We start from the raw sequence: 19,325 nt of genomic DNA on the forward strand, positions 1-19,325 counted from the left end.
TTGGAGTGTAACACAACGTCTCTCTACACCACGGAAGGGCTGATTCTTAGGAAGGAAGGCTGTTGGAAATAAGCATTGCGCGTCCGAGGGTGATTATATTCTTATTAGGTATATACTCACCCTCGGACGCGCCCTGCTTCTTTATTTGGAATGAATGTTTATTTGCAATGTGGTGTTGACTTTCTCTATTATTTTGGTAATTAATGATTTTATTATTTTCATTGTTTTGCATCTTCTCGGCAATAATATAAAGAAGACGCGACAGGACAACACTCGGTGGATGCCATATGTGTGTTTTCAATTTAAAAAATCTTTCAGTTAACTACTTGCAGGAGAAAGTAATTGTAGCTGGTGGCCATTTTTAGTACTGTACCAGATTTTAGTTGTGTGTTTGTTTTTAATGTTAAAATGTCTGCATTTGATATCTCACCAGTATTTTCTTTTTTATAAGCAAAATACTTTTTTTTTATTTTATGATGTTGGTTCAAGGGGTACACGGGCAGCAGTAGACAGGTCAGTGGAGGCCTAGTGGAAGGAGGGACCGCAGACAGACTTCGAAGCCCTAACATAATAAATTGGGCTGCCTGTAGGCAATTTAAAATTGGTTCCAGGGGAACACGGGCAGCAGTAGACAGGTCAGTGGAGGCCTAGAGGAAGGAGGGACCGCAGATGCGCCAATGTTTCCCCCATACCCAATTTGTAGGCCTAATGCAGTGTAGTTTCCAACAACTACTAAACGAGAGCCGGAATATCGAAGCTCAGGAAAGGCAACCTGGGGAACACCTTGGAGTGTAACACACCCTCTCTCTACACCCCATACCCAATTTGAAGGCCTAATGCAGTGTAGTTTCCAAGAACTACTAAACGAGAGCCGGAAGATCGAAGCTCAGGAAAGGCAACCTGGGGAACACCTTGGAGTGTAACACACCCTCTCTCTACACCCCATACCCAATTTGAAGGCCTAATGCAGCGTAGTTTCCAACAACTACTAAACGAGAGCCGGAAGATCGAAGCTCAGGAAAGGCAACCTGGGGAACACCTTGGAGTGTAACACAACGTCTCTCTACACCACGGAAGGGCTGATTCTTAGGAAGGAAGGCTGTTGGAAATAAGCATTGCGCGTCCGAGGGTGATTATATTCTTATTAGGTATATACTCACCCTCGGACGCGCCCTGCTTCTTTATTTGGAATGAATGTTTATTTGCAATGTGGTGTTGACTTTCTCTATTATTTTGGTAATTAATGATTTTATTATTTTCATTGTTTTGCATCTTCTCGGCAATAATATAAAGAAGACGCGACAGGACAACACTCGGTGGATGCCATATGTGTGTTTTCAATTTAAAAAACCTTTCAGTTAACTACTTGCAGGAGAAAGTAATTGTAGCTGGTGGCCATTTTTAGTACTGTACCAGATTTTAGTTGTGTGTTTGTTTTTAATGTTAAAATGTCTGCATTTGATATCTCTCCAGTATTTTCTTTTTTGTAAGCAAAATACTTATTTTTATATTTTCTGATATTGGTTCCAGGGGTACACGGGCAGCAGTGCCCTGGTCAGTGTAGTAGTAGTTGAAAGAATGGACCGCAGACAGGCATCGAAGGCCTAAAATAAAAAAATTGGGCTGGCTGTAGGCAATTTTAAATTGGTTCCAGGGGTACACGGGCAGCAGTGGTGTGGTCAGTGGAGGCCTAGTGGAAGGAGTGACCGCAGACAGGCATCGAAGGCCTAAAATAATAACACATGGCTGTAGGCAATTTTAAATTGGTTCCAGGGGTACACGGGCAGCAGTGACCTGGTCAGTGTAGTAGTAGTTGAAAGAATGGACCGCAGACAGGCATCGAAGGCCTAAAATAAAAAAATTGGGCTGGCTGTAGGCAATTTTAAATTGGTTCCAGGGGTACACGGGCAGCAGTGGTGTGGTCAGTGGAGGCCTAGTGGAAGGAGTGACCGCAGACAGGCATCGAAGGCCTAAAATAATAACACATGGCTGTAGGCAATTTTAAATTGGTTCCAGGGGTACACGGGCAGCAGTGACCTGGTCAGTGTAGTAGTAGTTGAAAGAATGGACCGCAGACAGGCATCGAAGGCCTAAAATAAAAAAATTGGGCTGGCTGGCTGTAGGCAATTTTAAATTGGTTCCAGGGGTACACGGGCAGCAGTGGTGTGGTCAGTGGAGGCCTAGTGGAAGGAGTGACCGCAGACAGGCATCGAAGGCCTAAAATAATAACACATGGCTGTAGGCAATTTTAAATTGGTTCCAGCGGTAAACGGGCAGCAGTGGTGTGGTCAGTGGAGGCCTAGTGGAAGGAGTGACCGCAGACAGGCATCGAAGGCCTAAAATAATAACACATGGCTGTAGGCAATTTTAAATTGGTTCCAGGGGTACACGGGAAGCAGTGACCTGGTCAGTGTAGTAGTAGTTGAAAGAATGGACCGCAGACAGGCATCGAAGGCCTAAAATAAAAAAATTCGGCTGGCTGTAGGCAATTTTAAATTGGTTCCAGGGGTACACGGACAGCAGTGGTGTGGTCAGTGGAGGCCTAGTGGAAGGTGTGACCGCAGACAGGCATCGAAGGCCTAAAATAATAACACATGGCTGTAGGCAATTTTAAATTGGTTCCAGGGGTACACGGGCAGCAGTGGTGTGGTCAGTGGAGGCCTAGTGGAAGGAGTGACCGCAGACAGGCATCGAAGGCCTAAAATAATAACACATGGCTGTAGGCAATTTTAAATTGGTTCCAGGGGTACACGGACAGCAGTGGTGTGGTCAGTGGAGGCCTAGTGGAAGGAGTGACCGCAGACAGGCATCGAAGGCCTAAAATTATAACACATGGCTGTAGGCAATTTTAAATTGGTTCCAGGGGTACACGGGCAGCAGTGCCCTGGTCAGTGTAGTAGTAGTTGAAAGAATGGACAGCAGACAGGCATCGAAGGCCTAAAATAATAACACATGGCTGTAGGCAATTTTAAATTGGTTCCAGGGGTACACGGGCAGCAGTGGTGTGGTCAGTGGAGGCCTAGTGGAAGGATTGACCGCAGACAGGCATCGAACGCCTAAAATAATAACACATGGCTGTAGGCAATTTTAAATTGGTTCCAGGGGTACACGGGCAGCAGTGCCCTGGTCAGTGTAGTAGTAGTTGAAAGAATGGACCGCAGACAGGCATCGAAGGCCTAAAATAATAACACATGGCTGTAGGCAATTTTAAATTGGTTCCAGGGGTACACGGGCAGCAGTGGTGTGGTCAGTGGAGGCCTAGTGGAAGGAGTGACCGCAGACAGGCATCGAAGGCCTAAAATAATAACACATGGCTGTAGGCAATTTTAAATTGGTTCCAGGGGTACACGGGCAGCAGTGGTGTGGTCAGTGGAGGCCTAGTGGAAGGAGTGACCGCAGACAGGCATCGAAGGCCTAAAATAATAACACATGGCTGTAGGCAATTTTAAATTGGTTCCAGGGGTACACGGGCAGCAGTGACCTGGTCAGTGTAGTAGTAGTTGAAAGAATGGACCGCAGACAGGCATCGAAGGCCTAAAATAAAAAAATTGGGCTGGCTGTAGGCAATTTTAAATTGGTTCCAGGGGTACACGGACAGCAGTGGTGTGGTCAGTGGAGGCCTAGTGGAAGGAGTGACAGCAGACAGGCATCGAAGGCCTAAAATAATAACACATGGCTGTAGGCAATTTTAAATTGGTTCCAGGGGTACACGGGCAGCAGTGGTGTGGTCAGTGGAGGCCTAGTGGAAGGAGTGACCGCAGACAGGCATCGAAGGCCTAAAATAATAACACATGGCTGTAGGCAATTTTAAATTGGTTCCAGGGGTACACGGACAGCAGTGGTGTGGTCAGTGGAGGCCTAGTGGAAGGAGTGACCGCAGACAGGCATCGAAGGCCTAAAATAATAACACATGGCTGTAGGCAGTTTTAAATTGGTTCCAGGGGTACACGGGCAGCAGTGGTGTGGTCAGTGGAGGCCTAGTGGAAGGAGTGACCGCAGACAGGCATCGAAGGCCTAAAATAATAACACATGGCTGTAGGCAATTTTAAATTGGTTCCAGGGGTACACGGGCAGCAGTGGTGTGGTCAGTGGAGGCCTAGTGGAAGGAGTGACCACAGACAGGCATCGAAGGCCTAACATAACAAAAATGTCAATACAATGGTATTGTCAGTGGCAGGCATTGAAGGATGTCAGCGCATAGACTAAACATTGGTGGAGCTGTGAGATAATTTTGCAAGTGGTAGAGCACTGTTTGAGCTGGGGTGGGGGGAAACTGTCTTGTGGTCGGCGGTACAGGCCCAGGGCCCCTCCTATTACAACGGTGTGTCTGACGTTGGGTGCGCACCACCACCGCCAGAGACACTTTATTGTACTAGGAGGGACCCAGTGGCAGTGCCGTCGACCAAAAGCGGGCTCACCCACCTCTTCAGACAAACTGCACTCTCACGGGTGCTGTCGCCAAGTGTCGATACCACGGCCCCGTGTGGGGAGTTTGGCCATTTAGTGAGGTGTAAACATGTCGTATGCTGGACAATCAGGTGCTGAAAATTACGAGATTGGAAAAGGCATTCAGAATAGTCCACAGGCAAGACCTTTTCATAGGAAAGCTAGGTGTCAGCCGGGCAAGGTGGGGCAAAAGATTTCGAAATCCAGTTGTGGTTCATTTTAATGAAGGTTAGATCATCTACATTTTGGGTAGCCAGACGAGTCCTTTTTTCTGTTAGTATTGAACCTGCAGCACTGAATACTCTTTCTGATAGGACACTAGCTGCCGGGCAAGCAAGCTCCTGCAATGCATATTCTGCCAATTCTGGCCAGGTGTCTAATTTTGATGCCCAGTAATCAAATGGGAATGACGGTTGAGGGAGAACATCGATAAGGGATGAAAAATAGTTTGTAACCATACTGGACAAATGTTGTCTCCTGTCACTTTGAATTGATGCTGCAGTACCTGTCCTGTCTGCGGTCATAGCAAAATCACTCCACAACCTGGTCAGAAAACCTCTCTGGCCAACGCCACTTCTGATTTCTGCCCCTCTAACTCCTCTGGTCTGCTGGCCCCTGCAGCTCGTGTGAGAACGATCACGGGCGCTGTGTGCAGGGAATGCCAGAAGCAAACGGTCAACAAGAGTTGATTGTTTGGTTGCTAATATTAGTTCCAAGTTCTCATGTGGCATTATATTTTGCAATTTGCCTTTATAGCGAGGATCAAGGAGGCAGGCCAACCAGTAATCGTCATCAATCATCATTTTAGTTATGCGTGTGTCCCTTTTGAGGATACGTAAGGCATAATCCGCCATGTGGGCCAAAGTTCCAGTTCTCAAATCTGCGGTTGTGCTTGGTTGAGGGGCAGTTTCAGGCAAATCCACGTCACTTGTGTCCCTCAAAAAACCAGAACCCGGCCTTGCCGCGCCACCAATTTCCAGTGGCCCCGGAAAAGCTTCCTCATTAAAAATATAATCATCCCCATCATCCTCCTCGTCCTCCTCGTCCTCTTCACCCGCTACCTCGTCCTGTACACTGCCCTGGCCAGACAATGGCTGACTGTCATCAAGGCTTTCCTCTTCCTCAGCTGCAGACGCCTGATCCTTTATGTGCGTCAAACTTTGCATCAGCAGACGCATTAGGGGGATGCTCATGCTTATTATGGCGTTGTCTGCACTAACCAGCCGTGTGCATTCCTCAAAACACTGAAGGACTTGACACATGTCTTGAATCTTCGACCACTGCACACCTGACAACTCCATGTCTGCCATCCTACTGCCTGCCCGTGTATGTGTATCCTTCCACAAAAACATAACAGCCCGCCTCTGTTCACACAGTCTCTGAAGCATGTGCAGTGTTGAGTTCCACCTTGTTGCAACGTCTATAATTAGGCGATGCTGGGGAAGGTTCAAAGAACGCTGATAGGTCTGCATACGGCTGGAGTGTACGGGCGAACGGCGGATATGTGAGCAAAGTCCACGCACTTTGAGGAGCAGGTCGGATAACCCCGGATAACTTTTCAGGAAGCACTGCACCACCAGGTTTAAGGTGTGAGCCAGGCAAGGAATGTGTTTCAGTTGGGAAAGGGAGATGGCAGCCATGAAATTCCTTCCGTTATCACTCACTACCTTGCCTGCCTCAAGATCTACAGTGCCCAGCCACGACTGCGTTTCTTTCTGCAAGAACTCGGACAGAACTTCCGCGGTGTGTCTGTTGTCGCCCAAACACTTCATAGCCAATACAGCCTGCTGACGTTTGCCAGTAGCTGCCCCATAATGGGAGACCTGGTGTGCAACAGTGGCAGCTGCGGATGGAGTGGTTGTGCGACTGCGGTCTGTGGACGAGCTCTCGCTTCTGCAGGAGGACGAAGAGGAGGAGGAGGGGGTGCGAACGGCTACAGCCAATTGTTTCCTAGACCGTGGGCTAGGCAGAACTGTCCCAAACTTGCTGTCCCCTGTGGACCCTGCATCCACCACATTTAACCAGTGTGCCGTGATGGACACGTAACGTCCCTGGCCATGCCTACTGGTCCATGCATCTGTTGTCAGGTGCACCTTTGTGCTCACAGATTGCCTGAGTGCATGGACGATGCGCTCTTTAACATGCTGGTGGAGGGCTGGGATGGCTTTTCTGGAAAAAAGTGTCGACTGGGTAGCTCGTAGCGTGGTACAGCGTAGTCCATCAGGGCTTTGAAAGCTTCGCTTTCAACTAACCGGTAGGGCATCATCTCTAACGAGATTAGTCTAGCTATGTGTGCGTTCAAACCCTGTTTACGCGGATGCGAGGCTAAGTACTTCCTTTTTCTAACCATAGTCTCATGTAGGGTGAGCTGGACTGGAGAGCTGGAGATCGTGGAACTAGCGGGGGTGCCGGTGGACATGGCAGACTGAGAGACGGTGGGAGATGGTATTGTTGCCACCGGTGCCCTAGATGCAGTGTTTCCTACTACGAAATTGGTGATTCCCTGACCCTGACGGCTTTGGCCTGGCAAAGAAACCTGCACAGATACTGCAGGTGGTGCAGAAAATGGTGGCCCTACACTGCCGGAAGGGATGTTGCGTTGCTGACTAGCTTCATTGGCCGAGGGTGCTACAACCTTAAGGGACGTTTGGTAGTTAGTCCAGGCTTGCAAATGCATGGTGGTTAAATGTCTATGCATGCAACTTGTATTGAGACTTTTCAGATTCTGTCCTCTGCTTAAGGTAGTTGAACATTTTTGACAGATGACTTTGCGCTGATCAATTGGATGTTGTTTAAAAAAATGCCAGACTGCACTCTTTCTAGCATCGGATACCTTTTCAGGCATTGCAGACTGAGCTTTAACCGGATGGCCACGCTGTCCTCCAACAGGTTTTAGCTTTGCCACGCGTTTTGGGCAAGATACGGGCCCGGCAGATGGAACCTGTTGCGATTTTGATGCCTGCTGCGGCCCCTCCTCCTCCGCTTCAGAACTGCTGCCGCCTGCACCCTGTTCCCCCAATGGCTGCCAATCGGGGTCAAGAACTGGGTCATCTATTACCTCTTCTTGTAGCTCGTGTGCAACTTCGTCTGTGTCACCGTGGCGGTCGGTGGTATAGCGTTCGTGATGGGGCAACATAGTCTCATCAGGGTCTGATTCTTGATCAGCACCCTGCGATGGCAATGTTGTGGTCTGAGTCAAAGGACCAGGATAGTAGTCTGGCTGTGGCTGTGCATCAGTGCACTCCATGTCAGATTCAACTTGTAATGGGCATGGACTGTTAACTGCTTCACTTTCTAAACCAGGGACGGTATGTGTAAAGAGCTCCATGGAGTAACCCGTTGTGTCGCCTGCTGCATTCTTCTCTGTTGTTGTTTTTGCTGAAGAGGACAAGGAAGCGACTTGTCCCTGACCGTGAACATCCACTAACGACGCGCTGCTTTGACATTTACCAGTTTCACGAGAGGAGGCAAAAGAGCTAGAGGCTGAGTCAGCAAGATAAGCCAAAACTTGCTCTTGCTGCTCCGGCTTTAAAAGCGGTTTTCCTACTCCCAGAAAAGGGAGCGTTCGAGGCCTTGTGTAGCCAGACGACGAACCTGGCTCCACAGCTCCAGACTTAGGTGCAATATTTTTTTTCCCACGACCAGCTGATGCTCCACCACTACCACTACCCTCATTACCAGCTGACAATGAACGCCCCCGGCCACGACCTCTTCCACCAGACTTCCTCATTGTTTTAAAAACGTTAACAAACGAACGGTATTTGTTGCTGTCACACAACTTACACGGTGAGCTATAACTTCAGTATGATTTAGCTACCCCTTTACAGGTGGGTGAGACCACAACGAAAATCAGCCACAATGTTACACACTCTGTTGTTGTTGGCAACAAATGAGATGGCACACACGCAGGACTGTCACTGAAGCGCAAATGTAAATATTTATCTCCCACTGATTTGTGTTTGTTTTTTTTAAAAGGGAGACTTCAGAAAAAAAAAAATTAAAAAAAAATTATTTTTTACAGAAGAATTTATAAAACAAATAAAATGAAATGATTGTTTCAGGGAGAATTTAGGAAAAAAAAAAAAAAAAAGGCTTTGTAGGGCCCACTGAGTGAGAGAGGACGCACACAGGAGTCAGGAGTGGCACACAAGCCCAGAGGCCAATATTAATCTCCCACTGATTGATTTAGTTATTTTTTTTGGTAGATTTTGGAACCCAAATCAAGCAAAAAAATTAATAGGCTTTCTATGGCCCACAATTGGGGAGAGAGAGAGAGATGGCACACCCAGGAGTCAAGACTGGCACACAAGCAGAAGGGGCAATATGAATCTCCCACAGATTTTTTTTTTTTTTTTCAGGGAGACTTGAGAGAAAAAAAAATACCAAAAAAATGATTTTTTTAAGGAATAATTTAGAAACCAAAGAAAATAAAATGATTGTTTCAGGGAGAATTTAGAAAACAAATAAAACAAAAAATAGGCTTTCTAGGGCCCACTGAGTGACAGATGACGCACACAGGAGTCAGGAGTGGCACACAAGCCCAGAGGCCAATATTAATCTCCCACTGATTGATTTAGTGATTTTTTTTGGTAGATTTTGGAACCCAAATCAAGCAAAAAAATTAATAGGCTTTCTATGGCCCACAATTGGGGAGAGAGAGAGAGATGGCACACCCAGGAGTCAAGACTGGCACACAAGCAGAAGGGGCAATATGAATCTCCCACAGATTTTTTTTTTTTTTTTTTTTTCAGGGAGACTTGAGAGAAAAAAAAATACAAAAAAAATGATTTTTTTCAGGAATAATTTAGAAACCAAAGAAAATAAAATGATTGTTTCAGGGAGAATTTAGAAAACAAATAAAACAAAAAATAGGCTTTCTAGGGCCCACTGAGTGACAGATGACGCACACAGGAGTCAGGAGTGGCACACAAGCCCAGAGGCCAATATTAATCTCCCACTGATTGATTTAGTGATTTTTTTCAGGTAGATTTTGGAACCCAAATCAAGCCAAAAAATTAATAGGCTTTCTATGGCCCACTGAGTGAGAGATGGCACACACAGGAGTAAGGAGTGGCACACAAGCCCTGAGGCCAATATTTTTCTCCCACTGATTGATTGATTGATTTTTTCAGGTAGAATTAGGAACCCAAATCAACCCAAAAAATAAATAGGCTTTCTATGGCCCACTATTTGTGAGAGAGATGGCACGCTCAGGACTGGCACACAAGCCCAGAGGCCAATATTAATCTCCCACTTTTTTTTTTTTCCAGGGAAAATTTATAAACCCAATAAAAAAAATAATAATAAATAGGCTTTCTATGGCCCACTATCTGAGAGAGAGAGATGGCACGCTTAGGACTGGCACACAAGCTCAAAGGCCAATATTAATCTCCCACTGATTGATTGATTGATTTTTTCAGGTAGAATTATGAACCCAAATCAACCAAAAAAATAAATAGGCTTTCTATGGCCCACTGAGTGAGAGATGACACAGACAGAGATGGCACTCTAGCAGAAATGTCAATCTTAATCTCCCACAAAAAAAAACAAAAAAAAAAAACGAACTGTCCTTCAATTACTATCTCCCTGCAGTAATCTCAGCCAGGTATGGCAGGCAGCAATAAGGAGTGGACTGATGCACAAATTAAATAAAAAGTGTGGACAAACAAACAAGATAGCTGTGCAGAAAGGAAGGAACAAGAGGATTTGTGCTTTGAAAAAAGCAGTTGGTTTGCACAGCGGCGTACACACAGCAATGCAGCTATCAGGGAGCCTTCTAGGGCAGCCCAATGAGCTACAGCGCTGAGGAAAAAAAAAAAAAAAAAAAGGAGCTTCCACTGTCCCTGCACACCGAAGGTGGTGTTGGGCAGTGGAAATCGCTACAGCACAAGCGGTTTTGTGGTTAATGGACCCTGCCTAACGCTATCCCTGCTTCTGGCGAAGCGGCAGCAACCTCTCCCTAAGCTCAGATCAGCAGCAGTAACATGGCGGTCGGCGGGAACTCCCCTTTATAGCCCCTGTGACGCCGCAGACAGCAAGCCAATCACTGCAATGCCCTTCTCTAAGATGGTGGTGACCAGGACCTATGTCATCACGCTGCCCACACTCTGCGTTTACCTTCATTGGCTGAGAAATGGCGCTTTTCGCGTCATTGAAACGCGACTTTGGCGCGAAAGTCGCGTACCGCATGGCCGACCACGCATAGGGGTCGGATCGGGTTTCATGAAACTCAACTTCGCCAAAAGTCGGCGACTTTTGAAAATGTTCGACCCGTTTCGCTCAACCCTAGCCGTGGGGTGTGCCTAACAAATCCTAGACACCTCGACACAGCCGGAGGACTAAATACCCCTATAGATGGAAATAGGAAATCTACCTTGCCTCAGAGCAGAACCCCAAAGGATAGGCAGCCCCCCACAAATATTGACTGTGAGTAGTAGACGAAAAGACACACGCAGGCAGGAAACAGGATTTAGCAAAAGAGGCCACTCTAGCTAAAATAGGAAAGGATAGGACAGAATACTAAGCGGTCAGTATTAAAACCCTTCCAAACATATCCACAGCAGAAAATACAAAAAATTCCACCATCTAACTAAAGATGTGGAGCGTATATCTGCAACTCCAGAGAATCCAACAAGACTGAGAAAACACTGACACAATCTAAGCTGGACAAGAAAATACAAATGAATAGCACAGAATTATTAAGCACACAGCATGTGTGGCACAGAAACAAAAACCAGACACTTATCTTTGCTGAATTGGCAGCAAGGCAGGAGGAACCAGACAAAGATCCAAAACCTCCCAGAACCATGGACAACTGGCAAGGACTAATGAATCCTGCACACCTAAATATCCCAGTCAGAACTGCAATCAGCAGATACACCTGACCAGGACTGCAACTCAGGGACAACTGCATTCCCACCTACAACCACTGGAGGGAACCCAAAAGCCGAATTCACAACAGGAAGGAGCGCCATTTGGAATGCAGACGTAGATGGATTGGACTGCAGGCGTCACGTTGCATTTGCAGAGCCCCTAATGTACCTAAACAGTAGAAACCCCCCACAATTGACCCCATATTGGAAACTAGACCCCCATCTAGATGTTTTGTGAGAACTTTGAACCCCCAAGTGTTCCATTACAGTTTATAACGCAGAGCTGTGAAAATATAAAATCATTTTTGTCCCACAAAAATTATTTTTTAGCCCCCAATTTTTTATTTTCCTAAGGGTACCAAGGGAAATTGGACCCCAAAAGTTGTTGTCCAATTTGCCATGAGTATGCTGATACCCCATATGTTGGGGTAAACCCGTGTGGGCGCACAAGAGAGCTCGGATGGGAAGGAACACTGTTTTACTTTTTCAACGCAGCATTGGCTGGAATTGAGATCAGACGCCATGTCGCGTTTGGAGAGTCCCTGATGTGCCTAAACAGTGGAAACCCCTCAATTCTAACTCCAACCCTAACACACCCCTAACCCCAACCATAACCCTAATCACACCCTACCTCAAACATGCCCCCAACCCTAATCCCAACCACACCCCTAACCCTAATCCCAACCCCAACCACACCCCTAACTCCAACACAACCCTAATCCCAACCATAACCCTAACCATACCCCTAACCCTGACACACCCCTAAACCTAACCCCAATCCTAATCCCAACCGTAAATGTAATCCAAACCCTAACCCTAAATTTTCCCCAACCCTAGCCCTAACTTTAGTCCCAACCCTAACTTTAGCCCTAACCCTAACTGTAGCTCTCACCCTAACTTTAGCCCCAAACCTACCCCTAACTTTAGCCCCATCCCTTGCCCTAACTTTAGCCCCGACTCTAACCCTAACTTTAGCTCCAACGCTAACCCTAACTTTAGCCCCAACCCTAACCCTAATTTTAGCCCCAACCCTAACTGTAGCTCCAACCCTAACTGTATCCCTAAACCGAACTTTAGCCCCAACCCTAACCTTAACTTTAGCCTCAACCCTAACCCTAACTTTAGCCTCAACCCTAACCCTAACTTTAGCCACAACCCTAACCCTAATGGGAAAATGAAAAAAATACATTTTTTTAATTTCATTATTTTTCCCTAACTAAGGGGATGATGAAGGGGGGTTTGATTTACTATTTATAGTGGGATTTTAGCTGATTTTTATGATTGGCAGCTGTCACACAATAAAATATGCTTTTTATTGCAAAAAAAATAGTTCTTGCGTCTCCACATTTTGAGAGCTATAATTTTTCCATATTTTGGTCCACAGAGTCATGTGAGGTTTTGTTTTTTACGGGACGAGTTGATGTTTGTATTGGTACCATTCAGGCACGTGACATTTTTTGATCGCTTTTTATTCCGATTTTTGTGAGGCAGAATGACCAAAAACTAGCAATTCATGAATTTCTTTTGGGGGAGCGTTTATACCGTTCACTTAAAGGGTTAACTAGTGGGACAGTTTTATAGGTCGGGTCATTACAGACACGGCGATAATAAATGTGTACTTTTATTGTTTTTTTAATTAGATAAAGAAATTTTAATTATTGGAACAATATTTTTTTTTCTTTATTTAGATTTATTTATTTTTTACACATGTAAATATTTTTTTTTTACTTTTTTACTTTGTCCCAGGGTGGGACATCATGCTATAGTGTCAGATCGTTGATCTGACTCTTTGCAAAGCACTTTGTCAAATCAGCAATCTGACAGGCAGTGCAGGAGGTTTGCCGGCACCTGCTCTCAGCAGGCGCTTGCAAGCCTCCTCCCTGCAGGACCCGAAAGGAGCCCCACAACCATTTTGGATCCAGGGCCTGCAGGGAGGAGTCACTTGGAACAACACAATCACATTGCATTGTTCCGAGGGTCTCAGGGAAGCACGCAGGGAGCCCCCTCCATGCGCGATGCTTCCCTATGCCTCCGGAACGGTGCGATCATGTTTGATCGCAGTGTTCCGGGGGTTAATGTGCCAAGAGCGGTCTGTGACCACTTTTGGCATATAGTGCCAGATTTCAGCTGTAATAATCAGCTGACACCCAGCAGCGATTGGCCGCACTCCCCCCATGAACGCGGCTGATCACCTATGATGTACTATCCCATCCCTGGGAATTAAGTCCCAGGTCACCTCGACTGGATAGTATGTCATATGGGGTTAAGGGGTGTATAACTACATATAGTACACTTTCAAAATATTTACATTCAAAAAATTTTTATGGATTCAGTGACTCATCCATACAGTTTAACATGGTTATTGTTGCATTACGGTTGTATGTAAAACTTACAAAAAGCATTGAAAAATATTTCTGGATTAGATTACTCATCCATAGAGTGCTTTCCATATGTGCTTTCTGTTACATTTTGGTGGTATTTAACAATACAAAAAAGCATTTAAAAACTTTGCTTGTTTGTTTACTTTTCTTATTCATACATTGTTCCTTGTTCTGTTGTACATTTATGTGTTGTATAACACTAAAAAAGAGTTTAAAAACTTTGTTGGGTTACATTTCTCACACATACAGTATTAAAGTCTTCATGGGTACATTTCGGTGGTATATTACCCTCAAAAATATCGTTCATAGTGTTATTGTTATTATATTATAGACTTTGCCATGGTCTGGAGTACATTTCATTGATATATATTAGCCTTAAAAATTTGTTCAATATTTTATCGCTATTATATTGCTCATCCATAGGGTATTACATCTTCTTGGGTACATTTCATTGCTATATAATCCTCAAAAAACTTTTTTAAAAATTTATTGCGTTTTACTGCTCACCCATAGACTATTCTGTGGTTTGGAGTACATTTTGTTGGTATATAACCCACGAGAAACTTATTCAAAAATGTATCGGTATTACAGTGCTTATCCATAGACTTTTACATATTCTTGGGTAGATTTCAGTGGTATATAAGCCTCAAAAAACTCGTTCCAAAATTTATCGGTATTATATTTCTCAGAATAGAATATTCCATGGTCTGGAGTACATTTCATTGCTATATAACCTTCAAAAGTGCATAGCCTTTATGAGCCTATGAGTACGAATACATGACAATTTGAACAGAATGTGCATGAGGTTTTCCTTTATGTCTAATACAGGGTATATCTGAGTCCCTAATTTTTGCAGTTCTTGCTTCCCTCATAAATTAAATTGACATTTCCTAATTTTGAATTAAATTACTTTTTTGGGCTACTTAAATTATAATTTTTAAAAAATCCTTTTTAAGTTTGGCCTTATATTCAAGTCATTATACAGGAAAAAATGTTAGCATTTTTTTCCTGTAATATGTGAACGCCTCTCCATTACTAACCTGTTGGCTTGATGTCAGTGCCCATAAACGGCTGACATGAACCCCAAAACTATTACCCCACTTGCCAACACAACAGGGCAGGTGGGAAGAGTAAGGCAAAGCACCAGAATTAGCATACCTAAAAAATGCACCTTTTCTGGGGCATCTGAAGGCTGCTATTTTTAGGTGGGGCCAATAGCCATGGACCCTTTCCAGCCTGAGAATACTAGCCTGTTGTGAATTCTGCTTTTGGGTTCCCTCCAGTGGTTGTAGGTGGTAATGCAGTTGTCCCTGAGTTGCAGTCCTGGTCAGGTGTTTCTGCTGATTGCAGTTCTGACTGGGGTATTTAGGTGTGCAGGATTCATTAGTCCTTGCCAGTTGCCCATGGTTCTGGGAGGTTTTGGATCTTTGTCTGGTTCCTCCTGCCTTGCTGCCAATTCAGCAAAGATAAGTGTCTGTTTTTGTTTCTGTGGCACACATGCTGTGTGCTTAATAATTCTGTGCTATTCATTTGTTTTCTCTTGTCCAGCTTAGACTGTGTCAGTGTTTTCTCAGTCTCGTTGGATTCTCTGGAGTTGCAGATATACGCTCCACATCTTTAGTTAGATGGTGGAATTTTTTGTATTTTCTACTGTGGATATTTTTGGAAGGATTTTAATACTGACCGCTTAGTATTCTGTCCTATCCTTTCCTATTTTAGCTAGAGTGGCCTCTTTTGCTAAATCCTGTTTCCTGCCTGCGTGTGTCTTTCCTCTACTACTCACAGTCAATATTTGTGGGGGGCTGCCTATCCTTTGGGGTTCTGCTCTGAGGCAAGGTAGAATTCGTATTTCCATCTATAGGGGTATTTAGTCCTCCGGCTGTGTCGAGGTGTCTAGGATTTGTTAGGCACACCCCACGGCTACTTCTAGTTGCGGTGTTAAAGTTCAGGATTTGCGGTCAGTACAGTTTACACCAACTCCAGAGAAAGTTCCATGCGGCTCCAGGGTCACCGGATCATAACAGTACAACTGGCCCATAATGAGTTAAATGCATCTCAGAAGAAGGGAAGAAAGGTGTTGAGCCATTTTTTTCTCTTCTCTTCCCTCTTTTTCTATGGGTGGCTGAGGAGTCTTGTGCTAGCATGGATGTTCAGGAATTAGCTTCTCGTGTGGACCAGCTTGCTGCTAGGGTACAGGGTATTTCTGATTATATTGTTCAGACTCCTGTTTTAGAGCCAAAGATTCCTACTCCTGATTTGTTTTTTGGTGACAGGTCCAAATTTTTGAGTTTTAAAAACAACTGTAAACTGTTTTTTGCTCTGAGACCTCGATCCTCCAGTGATTCCATTCAGCAGGTTAAAATCATCATCTCCCTGCTGCGTGGCGATCCACAGGATTGGGCATTTTCCTTGGAATCTGGGAATCCGGCTTTGCTTAATGTAGACTCCTTTTTTCAGGCTTTAGGTATATTATAAGATGAACCTAATTCTGTGGATCAAGCGGAGAAGACCTTGTTGGCCCTGTCTCAGGGTCAAGAGGCGGCAGAATTGTATTGTCAGAAATTTAGAAAATGGTCTGTGTTGACTAAATGGAATGATGATGCTTTGGCGGCAATTTTCAGAAAGGGTCTCTCTGAATCCATTAAAGATGTTATGGTGGGGTTTCCCACGCCTTTCGGTCTGAGTGATTCTATGTCTCTGGCCATTCAGATTGATCGGCGCTTGCGGGAGCGCAGAACTGTGCGCGCTGTGGCGTTGTCCTCAGAGCAAATTCCTGAGCCAATGCCGTGTGATAGGATTCTGTCTAGAATGGAACGACAAGGTTTCAGACATCAGAATAGGTTGTGTTATTATTGTGGCGACGCTTCTCATGTCATTTCTGTCTGCCCTAAGTGGACAAAGAGGATCGCCAGTTCATTTACCATCAGTACTGTACAACCTAAATTTCTGTTATCTGTGTCCTTGATCTGCTCATTGTCATCATTTTCTGTCATGGCGTTTGTGGATTCAGGCGCCGCCTTGAACTTAATGGACTTTGAGTTTGCCAGGCGTTGTGGTTTCTCTGGCAGCCTTTGCAGAACCCTATTCCTTTAAGGGGCATTGACGCTACACCTGCAAAAAACAAGCCCCAGTTTTGGACACAGGTGACCATGCGCATGGCGCCAGCCCATCAGGAAGATTGTCGATTTCTGGTGTTGCACAATTTGCATGATGCTATCGTGCTGGGTTTTCCGTGGTTGCAGGTACATAATCCTGTGTTGGACTGGAAGTCTATGTCTGTGACTAGTTGGGGTTGTCAGGGGATTCATAATGATGTTCCTTTGATGTCAATCTAATCTTCTTCCTCTTCTGAAATTCCTAAGTTTTTGTCTGATTTTCAGGATGTATTCGATGAGCCCAAGTCCAGTTCCCTTCCACCCCACAGGGACTGTGATTGTGCTATTAACTTGATTCCAGGCTGTAAGTTTCCTAAGGGCCGTCTTTTCAACCTGTCTGTGCCTGAACATACCGCCATGCGGAATTATATTAAGGAGTCTTTGGCGAAAGGGCATATTCGGCCATCTTCTTCACCGTTGGGAGCGGGATTTTTTTTTGTTGCTAAGAAGGATGGCTCCTTGAGACCCAGTATTGATTATGGCCTCTTGAATAAGATCACGGTCAAGTTTCAATACTCTTTACCTTTGCTTTCTGATTTGTTTGCTAGGATTAAGGGGGCTAGTTGGTTTACTAAGATTGACCTTCGGGGGGCATATAATCTTGTTCGTATTAAGCAGGGTGATGAATGGAAAACTGCGTTTAATACGCCTGAAGGTCATTTTGAATATCTTGTGATGCCATTCGGGCTCACTAATGCTCCATCTGTTTTTCAGTCCTTCATGCATGATATCTTCCGGAATTATCTTGATAAATTCTAGATTGTATATTTGGATGATATTTTGATTTTTCCGATGATTGGGAGTCTCATGTGCAACAGGTCAGGATGGTATTTCAGATCCTTCGTGACAATGCATTGTTTGTGAAGGGGACTAAGTGTCTCTTTGGGGTGCAGAAGGTTTCTTTTTTGGGCTTCATTTTTTCTCCCTCATCTATGGAGATGGATCCGGTTAAGGTTCAGGCCTTTCATGATTGGATTCAACCCACATCTGTGTAGAGCCTTCAGAAATGTTTGGGTTTTGCAAATTTTTATCGCCGTTTCATTGCTAACTTCTCTAGCGTGGTTAAACCCTTGACCGATTTGGCGAAGAAGGGAGCTGATGTGGCAAATTGGTCCTCTGCGGCTGTCGCTGCCTTTCAGGAGCTTAAACGCCGATTTACTTCTGCTCCGGTGTTGCGCCAACTGGATGTTTCTCTTCCGTTTCAGGTTGAGATTGACGCTTCTGAGATTGGGGCAGGGGCCGTTTTGTCTCAGGGATCCTGTTGGTTCCTTGATGAAACTGTGTGCCTTCTTTTCCCGTAAGTTTTCGCCTGCTGAATGCAATTATGATGTCGGCAATCGGGAGTTCTTGGCTATGAAGTGGGCGTTTGAGGAGTGGCGACATTGGCTTGAGGGAGCTAAGCACCGTATTGTGGTCTTGACCGATCATAAGAATCTGATTTACCTCGAGTCTGCCAAATAGCTGAATCCTAGCCAGGCTCGATGGTCCTTGTTTTTTTCCCGTTTTGATTTCGTAGTTTCGTATCTTCCGGGTTCTAAGAATATTAAGGCTGATGCCCTCTCTAGGAGTTTTTTGCCTGATTCTCCTGAGGTCCTTGAACCGGTCGGCATTCTGAAAGAAGGGGTGGTCCTTTCTGCCATTTCCCCTGATTTACGACAGGTTCTTCAGGAATTTCAGGCTGACAGACCTGACCCTGTCCAGTGGGGAAACTGTTTGTTCCTGACAGATGGACTAGTAGAGTGATTTCTGAGGTTCACTGTTCTGTGTTGGCTGGTCATCCTGGCATTTTTAGTACCAGAGATTTGGTTGGTAGGTCTTTTTGGTGGCCTTCTTTGTCACGTGATGTGCGTTCTTTTGTGCAGTCCTGTGGGACTTGTGCGCGGGCCAAGCCTTGTTGTTCCCGTGCTAGTGGGTTGCTTTTGCCATTGAGAGGCCCTGGACGCATATTTCTATGGATTTTATTTCCGATCTTCCGGTTTCCCAGAAGATGTCTGTTATCTGGGTTGTTTGTGACCGGTTCTCTAAGATGGTTCATTTGGTGCCTTTGCCTAAATTGCCTTCCTCTTCAGATTTGGTTCCGTTGTTTTTTCAGCATGTTGTTCGTCTGCATGGTATTCCGGAGAATATTGTGTCCGACAGAGGTTCCCAGTTTGTCTCGAGGTTCTGGCGAGCCTTTTGTGGTAGGATGGGCATTGACCTATCTTTTTCCTCGGCCTTCCATCCTCAGACATTGATTTGTCTTTTTCCTTTGCATTTCATCCTCAGACAAATGGCCAGAACGAGCGAACTAATCAGACTTTGGAGACTTATTTGAGATGCTTTGTGTCTGCTGATCAGGATGATTGGGTGGCCTTCTTGCCATTGGCCGAGTTTGCCCTTAATAATCGGGCTAGTTCGGCTACTTTGGTTTCGCCTTTCTTTTGTAATTTTGGTTTTCATCCTCGTTTTTCTTCTGGGCAGGTTGAGCCTTC

The sequence above is a fragment of the Ranitomeya imitator genome, chromosome 1, assembly GCF_032444005.1.
Source record: "Ranitomeya imitator isolate aRanImi1 chromosome 1, aRanImi1.pri, whole genome shotgun sequence".
NCBI lineage: Eukaryota > Metazoa > Chordata > Amphibia > Anura > Dendrobatidae > Ranitomeya > Ranitomeya imitator.